The sequence below is a fragment of the Prionailurus bengalensis genome, chromosome F2 (genome assembly GCF_016509475.1).
Source record: "Prionailurus bengalensis isolate Pbe53 chromosome F2, Fcat_Pben_1.1_paternal_pri, whole genome shotgun sequence".
In the NCBI taxonomy this organism is placed as follows: Eukaryota; Metazoa; Chordata; class Mammalia; order Carnivora; family Felidae; genus Prionailurus; species Prionailurus bengalensis.
The window spans coordinates 55,308,251-55,320,766 of record NC_057353.1 but is presented as its reverse complement, the minus strand read 5'-3'; positions in this window follow the sequence as shown (position 1 = coordinate 55,320,766).

Genomic DNA, 12,516 nt, shown 5'->3' with positions numbered 1-12,516 from the left:
CCATTTGAGGGAGACAAGGACATCTTCGAAGAGGTAATCCTAGAGGAGGATTTTTTTGAACAAACATGCTAGCAAATACAGAAAATTTAGATGACATGAACATTTTTCTAAAATGACAAAATTATCAGGACTAACTCAAGAATAAATAGAAAATATAAATAGTAAATATATTCACTTCTAATTGAAAATTTTTCCACAAAAGAAAAAAAAAACCCTGAGCCCAGATGGCCTTATTGGTAGATTTATCAAATATTTCAATAAAAAGTAATACCAACTACAAAAATGCTTTCAGAAAAATGGAGGAAGAAAGAATCCTTCCCACCTTATTCTCTGACACATTATATTGGTGCCAAAGTCTTTAACAAAATATTAGCTATAAAAGATTATATATCGTGACCTAATGGTATTTATCTCAGGAATACAGGTTTGATTTGCCATCTGAAACTCAATGTAATATTCCATATTAATATAATAAAGGGTTAAAAAACACATTATCACCTCAATAAACACAGAAAAAGCAGCTGAAAAAATCCAGCATTTGTTCATTCTTAACAAACTAGTAATAGAATAAAATTTCTTAATTTGTTAAAGGGCATCCACGTAAAATATACACCTAACATCACACCTAATGGAGAAAGACTGAATGATTTCCTCCTAAGGTCAGAAACTAGTCAAGGATGTTTGCTATCACCACTTTTATTCAAGATTTTAATAAAATTGGGCCTGTGAAATAAGACAAGAAAGAGAAACTGAAGACATACAGATTGAAGAGAGAGAAGTAAAATTATGCATTTGAAGATTAAATGATCTCATACATAAATATTCTAAATATTTCACAGCAAAAACACTAGGACTAATAAAAAAATTTATGGAGGTTTCAGGAAACAGGGTCAATACAAGAAAATCAGTTGTATTTTTATGTACCAGAAAGAAACATTCAAAACATGAAATTAAGAAAGTAACTTTGTTTGGAATAACATTTAAAAGAATAAAATCATGAATAAATGTAACAAAAGAAGTACAAGACTTATACACTAAAAACTACACATTGTTGACATAAATAAAAGAATATCTAATTAAATGGAGAGACTTTCCATGTCAGCGGATTTGGAAACAATATTATTAAATTGGAAATTCTCCCAAAATGATCTGTAGGCTCAATTCAATCACTATCAAAATCTCAGCAGACTTCTGTTAGAATTTGTTTTAGAAATAATTTTTGTAGAAATTAAAAATTGCTTCTGAAGTATATATGGAAATATATAGTACCTACAGTAAGCAAATCAATTTGGAAACTGAGACTTATTATTTTAACATGAATGTTACTGTCTCCCATACTATCCTTTTTCTTCACATCTCAATAAATTGCATTACAAGTCAGAAGCACATTCCACCTCCCCACATGTACACTTACATAAACAACAACAAATACATGTACATATACATATGTATATACATACTCAGCAACAAATCATCCTTGATTCTTTTTTTTTCCTATCATCCCCCAAATCAATCTACTATTCACACTTTGCTGCAATTTCTTCAAAACATATGTCAAATTCGGCTACTTCCACTACCTATACCTCTTGTTAGTCCCAGTCATCTTCATTTTTTACTCACTACTAAAAAGAGCCTCTTAATTGTGTCACTATGTCATCCTTCATTCATTTCTGTTTTAAACACCTGGAATAATATTTTTTTAATAGACAGAGAGAGAGAGCGCGCACATGAGTAGGGGAGGGGCAGAGAAAGAGAGGAACAGAGGATCTCAAGCAGGCTCTACCTGAGAGTGGGGCACCTGATGCAGGGCATAGGGTTCAAACTCACAAACAGTGAGATCATGACCTGAGCTGAAGTCAGTTGCTTAACTGAACCACCCAAATGCTCCCATATTTTTTTAAATGTAAATGAGATTACATCACCATTGTTCTTAAAACATGAAAATGGCTTTCCATAACACTTACAATAAAATCCACTGTGACTTAAAAGGCCTGGCTTTGGCATGGCTGGCAATGCCACTTCTGTCTCATTGCCTGACACTCTTCTCCTTATTGTGTTTCATCTACATGTAAGTTCTTGATATTCTACCTCAGAAAGCACTTTCTCCAGATCTTTGCACAGGATGCATCTCACATCATTCAGATCTTTGCCTGAATATCATTTTTTTCTTTTTTTGGAGGAGGAGGAGTTCAAACAACACTGCCTCTACACGAGCCTCAGTATATGTCCACTTCAGTTTCTTACTTTGCTTTTGTTTTCTCCATAGCCTTATTTGCTACCTGAAATTACATTATTTTCTTTTAGCATTTAACATTTATTAAATAAGGCGTAATTTAATGAATAAATAATGTACAATTCTGACTTTGCTCAGGTTGTATATTCTAAATATCTCCCCAAATTTCAATATATTTCTTTTTTTATGTTATTTTTTATTTTTTAAAATTTACATCCAGATTAGTTAGCATATAGTATAACTGATTTCAGGAGTACATTCCTTAGTGTCCCTTACCCATTTAGCCCATCCCCCCTCCCACAAGCCCTCCAGTAACCCTCAGTTTGTTCTCCATATTTATGAGTCTTTTCTGTTTTGTCCCCCTCCTTGTTTTCATATTATTTTTGCTTCCCTTCCCTTATGTTCATCTGTTTTGTCTCTTAAAGTCCTCATACGAGTGAAATCATATTATTTTTGTCTTTCTCTGACTAATTTCAATTAGTATAATACCCTCCAGTTCCATCCACATAGTTGCAAATGGCAAGATTTCATTCTTTTTGATTGCCAAGTAATACTCCATTGCATATATACACCACATCTTCTTTATCCATTCATCCATCGATGGACATTTGGGCTCTTTCCATACTTTGGATATTGTTGATAGTGCTGCTATAAACATGGGGTGCATGTGTCCCTTCAAAACAGCACACCTGTATCCCATGGATAAATGCCTAGTAGTGCAACTGCTGGGTCGTTAGGTAGTTCTATTTTTAGTTTTTTGAGGAACCTCCATGCTGTTTTCCAGAGTGAGTGGCTGCACCAGCCTGCATTCCCATAAAATTATATTATTTAGTTAGTTGTTTCCTTTATATGGTCTGGTATCATTCATTAGAAAGGAAGCAACAAGGATAGGAATGTGTCAACCTGCAGTAAAATTCACAACAAAATCATGAAGCTCCTGGTGTAGAAAAAACACTCAATAAATCGGCATGAATGGATGAATTTCCTGATAGTGAATTGCTCTTGCTTTCCTGCAATAAACACTATTTGTCATGATATAATCAAACTTCATTACATCACTAGTTATATTGGTTAACATATTAGAATATTTGCATCTATATTCATATGAAAAATTGGTCTATTTTCATTATCTTAAGAAAATCTATATTAAACTTACCCTAGTTTCATAAATAGAAACTGTGAAAATTTTCATCTTTTTATACTTATGGAACATTTTCAAGAGCACTGACACTTCCTGTTCTTTAAAAGTTATTTAATATTCAGGTATAAAACATTAACTTTTTAACCCTCATTTTTACCTCTTCATTGATAAGAAATGTATTCAAATCTTAACTTCTTCTTGGGCCAAATTTGACAAATTTACATTTTACCTTAAAATAATTTCTTTTCAGGGCATCAGGGTGGCTCAGTCGATTAAGTGTCTGACTTGGGCTCAGGTCATGATCTCGTGGTTTGTGGGTTTGAGCCGCGCGACGGGCTCTGGGCTGACAGCTCGGAGCCTGAAGCTTGCTTCGGATTCTGTGTCTCCTTCTCTCTCTGCCCCTCCCCCACTTGTGCTCTGTTTCTCTCTATCAGAAATGAATAAATGTAAAATAAGAAAAAAATTTTTAATAATTTCTTTTCTCTAGAAGTTTAAATTCTTCATTGTTTCATAGATTCTACAATTTATTTTAATTTCTTTTACACAGTTATATTTCCAAACTCATACCTAAACCTTTACAGGTTTCTTATTTTTTAATTAGTCATTATGTAAGTTTTGTTGGTTTTTTTTGTTTGTTTTGTTTTGTTTTCTAAGAACCAGCTTCAGAATTTATCTATTCTTTGATTTTCTTCAGTTAAACCCATTTCCAAGTGTGTTTTCTAATTCTATAAATTTGTTTCACTTTATTGTTGTTTCCCTAAATCTTTAAAATGAGTGACTCTAGTTTTTAAATTGTGGTGTGTTTCTTTAGCTTTGGGGGTATTTAAATTATATATTTCTTCAGAATAATGTTGTAGCTTTGTCTTACATGTTTTAATATAAAGTGCTACACTTTTATTGTTCTTTAGATAGTTAAAAATTTTTATTTTGCTTTCATTTTTGCTCCAGAGAATATTTACAAGAATATTTATCAGTTTGCAATCAGCTAAGACTTTTATATTTCATTTAATATCTGTATGAAATTTTTCTCTCTTGTTAGAATGGTATTGGGAATTTTGGAGCACTTGACTAGGAGGCCAAAGATTTAATATCTAATTGCAAATTCTGACTTGTGCAAAGTACTTAATTTATCTAAGAGTGCTTTCCCCATATTTATATGAAGTGGTTAAAGTAGATGACATTGAAGTTTCTAATTATAAATTTTATTGATTTTAGTATATACTGTATATATTCTTTACCTTATGTCACTGTATATATTCTTTTACCTTATGTCACCACATACACAAAGCCTGTATATTTTATTTTATTTATTTTATTTTATTTTATTTTATTTTATTAAACATTTTGATGTTTGAAATAATAGGAAATAACTTTTTGCCTCTTAGAATTTATTTTTATAGATTAAAAATGTTAGCTTACAATCACTTGTTTCTTTTATTTTTTAAGATAAGAGTCAAAAGAATTTAAGGTATCTTCAAGACAAAATAAAAAATACTCTGCAATAAATATACCTAATATTTCACTAATAATTTGTAGAGCTTTTGGAAAAAGCCCATGAACTTCAGGGACTTCTCACACATTCTGTTAAAAAACTTTAGCATACTTTTTCTTTAGAGATACATTGTAATGACTTCCCTACTGTTCAGAAACACTACACATAGTTTTATGTTCCTTAATCGATCAAATAATAATTGCCACACCCCTCTCTTCAAAGAAATTCTGATGTTTTATGATTCATACCTTCATTCCACGGATTCTAATAGATGCTTTGCTTCTCATCTTTATTACTCAAATTAACAGTAGCCTCATTTTGTCCATTAAAAGATGTAATAGTATACAAATAGTGTTATATAATTTAAGGGCATAGTTTTCTTATATTTAGAAACATTCCAAGTGGTCTGTTATCATTTTAGTAGCATTTTACAGGCTTTCTTTCCCTGTGTTTGACTTTATTATCATTCACTAATTTCCTTTCTGAAAACTTATATTTGGATTCCAATCCAATGATTTCCCTCTGGCTTATTCTTCTGCTGCAAGCCTCATAGGCAATTAGCTTTCCTTGCATGATTGCCTGCTTGGCCTCCCCTACCAGAATTGGGAAGCATCAGGAGAGCAATTTTCATGTGAATATTTTTTCAACTTACTCAAATTTCTCCTTTCCGATGATTGCAGTCAAGAATTGCCACTCATTTCTAAGAGATTGATCTCCTCACCTTTTCAATTTCTAGCTAACTAGCTGGGATAGAATTTCTGTTTCCCTCCAGGGTAAATTTTTTATTAGAATAAATTTTATGTAGTTCTGACTTTACCAATGGTTTTTAAAACTTTGCGGTTGTTTCTGGGCTAGTTGTTAACCAATTGATAATGTCAAGTGGTCACACTTCAAGAATGGCTAACACCAGGTATTTAAGGCCAAGTGAGGGGGGAAAAAAAAGCAAAAAACTATGGAGAGGAATTTCAGGAAATAGTGTACTGGGAAATATAATTCTACTCAGTACAAGTTATTAAAAAGCCTGAAATTCTCTTCAACCAAGCATCTACAATTTAAAATTGAGGACCAGTTTCCTAGAACTTAGGTGGGACTGCCCTACAAGACCCAGGAGGTATTACTTCATTGTAAAGTCTTGTGGCTCTTGTATTGTCTGTGTGTCAGCTTATATTGAACATATTGCAGCATAAAGGATGTGACATATGTGTGTCAGCATCACTAAGATTATTTCGACAGTTCACAAAGGACCTTAAGCAGGTATCATTACTCTGAATAGTATTATTCAATATTTCTGACATCATTGTGGAAACCTACAACCAGAATGTTTGTTCATTAGCAAGAGGATGTTAGAAGCAATAACATCAAAAGATGGTCAAAAAAAGTGTTTGATTAGGAAGACAGTAAAGCTCTCATTTTCTTTCTTTTTTATTTTTTCTTAATATTTATTTATTTCTGAGAGAAAGAGACAGAGGGAGGGGCAGAGAGAGACAGAGACACAGAATCCAAAACAGCCTCCAGGCTCTGAGCTGTCAGCAAAGAGGCCGATGTGGAGGTTGAACTCACAAGCCATGAGATCATGTCCTGAGCCACAGTTGGATGCTTAACCAGCTGAGCCACCCAGGTGCCCCAAGGTCTCACTTTCTAATATTAGGTATAAAAATTTGCAAGTAGGGCATGCAGTTCTTGAGTTCTATAACCTTATTGGTCCTTGGGCTAGATCGCTTTAATGGCTCCAAGTTTTCACCTTTCCCTATGCCCACCACCTCTTTTACCATTTGACTTTGCTGTTTCTCTAACTAAAGAGGAATATGTTTCTCCACCCCTTTGATTTGGCCATGTCTTGCTTTAGCCAGTAGAATATTAGTGTGAGTTACATAACCAAAGGCTTAAAAAACACTAGTGCAGTTGGGCTTGCCAGCTTCTGCCTCTATCATTTCCATATGATGAGCTTTCCCCAGGTAGCTGCTTCTCTAATTTCCTGGTCCCTGGACCAAATTATATCTTTGCAAAGAGCTAGGCCCAGCCATAGCTTAAAGAAGAGCCAGCCAGCCAATCCCCCCACCTCCGCATGCCAATATGAAAAAAACTTGAGCTAAATATTTATGTTTTAGTTTTTTTTATGCCACTCAAATGTTGTGTCTATTATGTAGTGTTATTATAGTAATTGCAAACTGATAAATTCCTGCATCTAAACTCACAGGGAACGTATACTTGACTCACTATAAGGTTGGCCAGTTTTATCCTGAAGATTCTATGAATCTTTACACAAACTTCCAGTGAAAATATGAAAGGGAGAGAAATACTGAATAGGTCATAAGACTGTTTTGTGCAATCTTGCTATTAAATCTCTGTACATTAGGCAGTATTTGCCTTTTTTGATACTACCATATGATGCATAAGAAATGCAGTCCCACTTCCTTTATTTATTTGTTTATTTTTAAGGTTCATTTATTTATTTTTGAGAGATAGAAAGAGAGAGAGGAGAGAGAACAGGGAGGGGCAGAGAGAGAGAGGGAGACAGGGAATCCTAATCAGGCTCTGCACTGTCAGGACAGAGCCTGACAAGGGACTCCATCTCACAAACCATGAGATCATGAAGTGAGCCAAAATCAAGAATTGGAAGCTTAACAGGCTGAACCACCCAGATGCCCCAATTCCCACCTCCTTTTAAACTCCAGAAACTGAATATTTATCAAGAGATCATTGACATTTGCTGAATGTGCAAAACAGCCCATTTGCAACAGTAATGTTCACTTTTAAAAATCATAGACCTTTTATCAGGGCAAATTTCATGTCTGCTTCATGGGAAGATGTCCCATCTTTACACAGCTATAGTCTTCCAGCCCCCATACACGCAAACATCCTCCTGAAGGGAGGAGATGCCTTTAAAAATTTTTTTGTTTATCCCTGTCCTCAAGTGAAAGAATATTTTCTGAATTGGCAGCTAACTGTCCTAAGGTTGGATTGTATTTTCAATGTAAGCTACAGCCAGAGATGTTTGAACATTTTACACTGTCTTAATTTATGATTCGTGGATTTCTACAACTTATAATAAGTTTTGTCAACCTCTTCCATGAATATGTTTTTCTCACTTCTGGAATTGATTTTACATTTGTTTATGCTCTTTCTTTCTCCTTTACTCACATGTTGAATTTACATCACCTGCCAGTTTTCAATCCTCAGAACCATAATTCAAGTCAGAAATTACTACCTAGAGATGTCTTCAGTCATTCAATCTATGCTTTAAATCCTATAATTCTCAAACCTCAATTAATTTTAATTCATCTGGCTTCTAAGATAAATGTCATACAGCTATTTCAAAAAAGAAAAAGGAAAGTTCTTTAAAGATAATTGCACATCTAAAAGAAACTTGTAAGTACAAATCTACCCTAAAAGCCCAAGATCAATGTACTGGGAGGAAAAATAGGGATCTTTCAATTATATTCACATTATTTGGAATATGCTGAATCTATTAGAATCCAAATATTTGAACACTAATCTGAAGGCTGACATCATGAAATTATCAGAATAATTAATAAACTTCTATTTCACTTTTGAACTGCAGAAAATAAAAACTAGTAAAACTACTATCTCAAAAATCACAATAACTTTCTAACTAGCTTATCACTCACTTATCCAAGTTACTTCTCCTTTCAGAATTAGATATTTTGTCCTATATACAATCAATTTATCTATAAATGCCATATATATATTTGTTTTGTTCCTTTGGAAATAACTATCTTGGTCATCTCAAATGTGTGTTGTAAATTTAGATAAACTGATTACAAAGTTGGCATATGCAACCCTGAAGATTATGAAATATTGAAATTTTAAGAGTGTTATTTAGAAGTGGAGATGTCAACAGAAAAAAATCCTATTGGCTGGATTTAGGAAGCATCCTTGCACAACATTTCCTAGGTAAATTCACCATGGTCTGGGGACTAACCTTAGTTGTGAGCATCAAGACGCATCAATTTTTTCAGTCAGGGACCGACTGGACTACAGTGAATTGACTTTGACAATTATGTAAGTTATAATTTATTGTCAATATTTTAGGTCTTGCATAGGGTGTAAAATGTTTATGTGGCCAGTAAATAAATAATGAAGGGGGTCAATGATGAGAATATGGGAGTAAGTTCTGAGCAGAGTCACTAAAGTAGAATTGTTGGATAACAGTTCTTGAGAACCGCTTTAATTTTTTTTTTATTATTTGTTTTTTGAGAGACAGAGTATGAGCAGGGGAGGAGTAGAGAGAGAGGGAGACACAGGATCTGAATGAAGCAGGCTTCAGGCTCTGAACTGTCAGCACAGAGCCCGCTGTGGGGCTCAAACTATGAGATCATGACCTGAGACAAAGTCAGATGCTTAACCAACTGAGCTACTTAGGCACGCCATTGAGAACCCTCTTTAAAGATAGAAGGTCTTTTTTTTACTGTCTGAAATTAAATTTGTACCATGAAAATAGAACTCCTGCAAGTAATAATGGATAGAAGGAGAAAAGGACCTTTCCTGAGTATGAAACATTCACATCTGACCAGGACTGTCTGTGGATTTAATTCAAATAGCAGAGAATCAAGCTCTATTTTATTTAAGTCACTAATATTTTGGATTTGCTTTTTCATTCAGCCCATTCTTAATCCCAAAGGATAAACTCTTTAATTATCAAATGTGTATACATTTGCATAACTGTGGTTTGATTCTTATTTTGGAATAACCAGTGGAAAACAGTGTTGACAATTCAGGCACCACAATTTGGGAATCGATATACAAATTCCCTGAAAAGTAAGGCAGAAATAACTAATGGAGAAAAATGATTTTTTTTTCACCATGACAGATCATCTACTACAGAACATAGTTATGGTCACCAAAACAATACACTCTTATCAGTAACAATAGGATTCACACAGATAGGATAATCTGTAGGTTGTTCCTAATTCCCAAGCCCTATTTTGTGACTCCGTCTTTCTCTGTGCTCTATGACAGAATTTGTTGATTGAGTTATATGACCTCAGTTTCTGTACACAGCATAGCCCCAACACACACATGCACATCTATGCACACATACAGACACACACTTCATGTGCACACACATACCAAAATGACAATTTGCAGGACTTGCAGTTTTCCCAGATTTGTAAAATAACTTTGTATAAAAGCTTAAAGACATTTAAGTGTTCACTAGGCAGTGAGTTTCCCACAATCTAAGCAATTTCAACATTGCCAAAAGTTTTGGTGAAATATGTGTAAGTAGAAATGAATTGATAATCAATAAAAATATTACAAAGTAACAAAATGACAAAAGAGCATGAAAATTTTGCTTAAGGAACTATGAAAATGCACTGCTGTGCTTGGCTGAGAACAGCTGTATTGAATATAGCCAGAATTCAGAATGCATGCTTTCTCCAGAAGCCATGTGCTACCATTTCAATATGTTGGAAGCTATCTTTTTTTTTTAATTTTTTTTATATATATGAAATTTATTGTCAAATTGGTTTCCATACAACACCCAGTGCTCATCCCAAAAGGTGCCCTCCTCAATACCCATCACCCACCCTCTCCTCCCTCCCACCCCCCATCAACCCTCAGTTTGTTCTCAGTTTTTAACAGTCTCTTATGCTTTGGCTGTCTCCCACTCTAACCTCTTTTTTTTTTTTCCTTCCCCTCCCCCATGGGTTCCTGTTAAGTTTCTCAGGATCCACATAAGAGTGAAACCATATGGTATCTGTCTTTCTCTGTATGGCTTATTTCACTTAGCATCACACTCTCCAGTTCCATCCACGTTGCTACAAAAGGCCGTATTTCATTTTTTCTCATTGCCACATAATATTCCATTGTGTATATAAACCACAATTTCTTTATCCATTCATCAGTTGATGGACATTTAGGCTCTTTCCATAATTTGGCTATTGTTGAGAGTGCTGCTATGAACATTGGGGTACAAGTGCCCCTATGCATCAGTACTCCTGTATCCCTTGGATAAATTCCTAGCAGTGCTATTGCTGGGTCATAGGGTAGGTCTATTTTTAATTTTCTGAGGAACCTCCACACTGCTTTCCAGAGTGGCTGCACCAATTTGCATTCCCACCAACAGTGCAAGAGGGTTCCCGTTTCTCCACATCCTCTCCAGCATCTATAGTCTCCTGATTTGTTCATTTTGGCCACTCTGACTGGCGTGAGGTGATACCTGAGTGTGGTTTTGATTTGTATTTCCCTGATAAGGAGCGACGTTGAGCATCTTTTCATGTGCCTGTTGGCCATCCGATGTCTTCTTTAGAGAAGTGTCTATTCATGTTTTCTGCCCATTTCTTCACTGGGTTATTTGTTTTTCGGGTGTGGAGTTTGGTGAGCTCTTTATAGATTTTGGATACTAGCCCTTTGTCTGATATGTCATTTGCAAATATCTTTTCCCATTCCGTTGGTTGCCTTTTAGTTTTGTTGGTTGTTTCCTTTGCTGTGCAGAAGCTTTTTATCTTCATAAGGTCCCAGTAATTCACTTTTGCTTTTAATTCCCTTGCCTTTGGGGATGTGTCGAGTAAGAGATTGCTACGGCTGAGGTCAGAGAGGTCTTTTCCTGCTTTCTCCTCTAAGGTTTTGATGGTTTCCTGTCTCACATTCAGGTCCTTTATCCATTTTGAGTTTATTTTTGTGAATGGTGTGAGAAAGTGGTCTAGTTTCAACCGTCTGCATGTTGCTGTCCAGTTCTCCCAGCACCATTTGTTAAAGAGGCTGTCTTTTTTCCATTGGATGTTCTTTCCTGCTTTGTCAAAGATGAGTTGGCCATACGTTTGTGGGTCTAGTTCTGGGGTTTCTATTCTATTCCATTGGTCTATGTGTCTGTTTTGGTGCCAATACCATGCTGTCTTGATGATGACAGCTTTGTAGTAGAGGCTAAAGTCTGGGATTGTGATGCCTCCTGCTTTGGTCTTCTTCAAAATTCCTTTGGCTATTCGGGGCCTTTTGTGGTTCCATATGAATTTTAGGATTGCTTGTTCTAGTTTTGAGAAGAATGCTGGTGCAATTTTGATTGGGATGGCATTGAATGTGTAGATAGCTTTGGGTAGTATTGGCATTTTGACAATATTTATTTTTCCAATCCATGAGCAGGGAAATGTCTTTCCATTTCTTTAAATCTTCAATTACCTTCATAAGCTTTCTATAGTTTTCAGCATACAGATCCTTTACATCTTTGGTTAGATTTATTCCTGGAAGCTATCTTTAATATTAACCAATATTTTTGGGGTATCTGGGTGGCTCAGTCAGTTAAGCATCCGAGGCTGGGTTTCAACTCTGGTCATGATCTCACAGTCCGTGAGTTCAAGTCTTGCATCAGGGTCCACACTAGCAGTGTAGAGCCTGCTTGGGATTCTCTTTCTCCCTCTCTGTCTGTCCCTCCCCCACTCATGCTGTCTCTCTCAATATATATAAATAAATTTTTTAAAAAGCTAACTAATGTTTTCTAGAGGATATTTAGCAGACTAGAGATCCTTGCAAGATACTCTGCACAATAAAAGGATTCAATCATCAAACAAATATTGTCCTATAATATTTGCTCTTTCCAAAAGCACTTTGTTTTTCGATTTTGAACTCTTCATTTCTAAGCTTTGACCACTATGGATCTAGGGGCTGACCATTATAACATTCCACTTCCAGGGC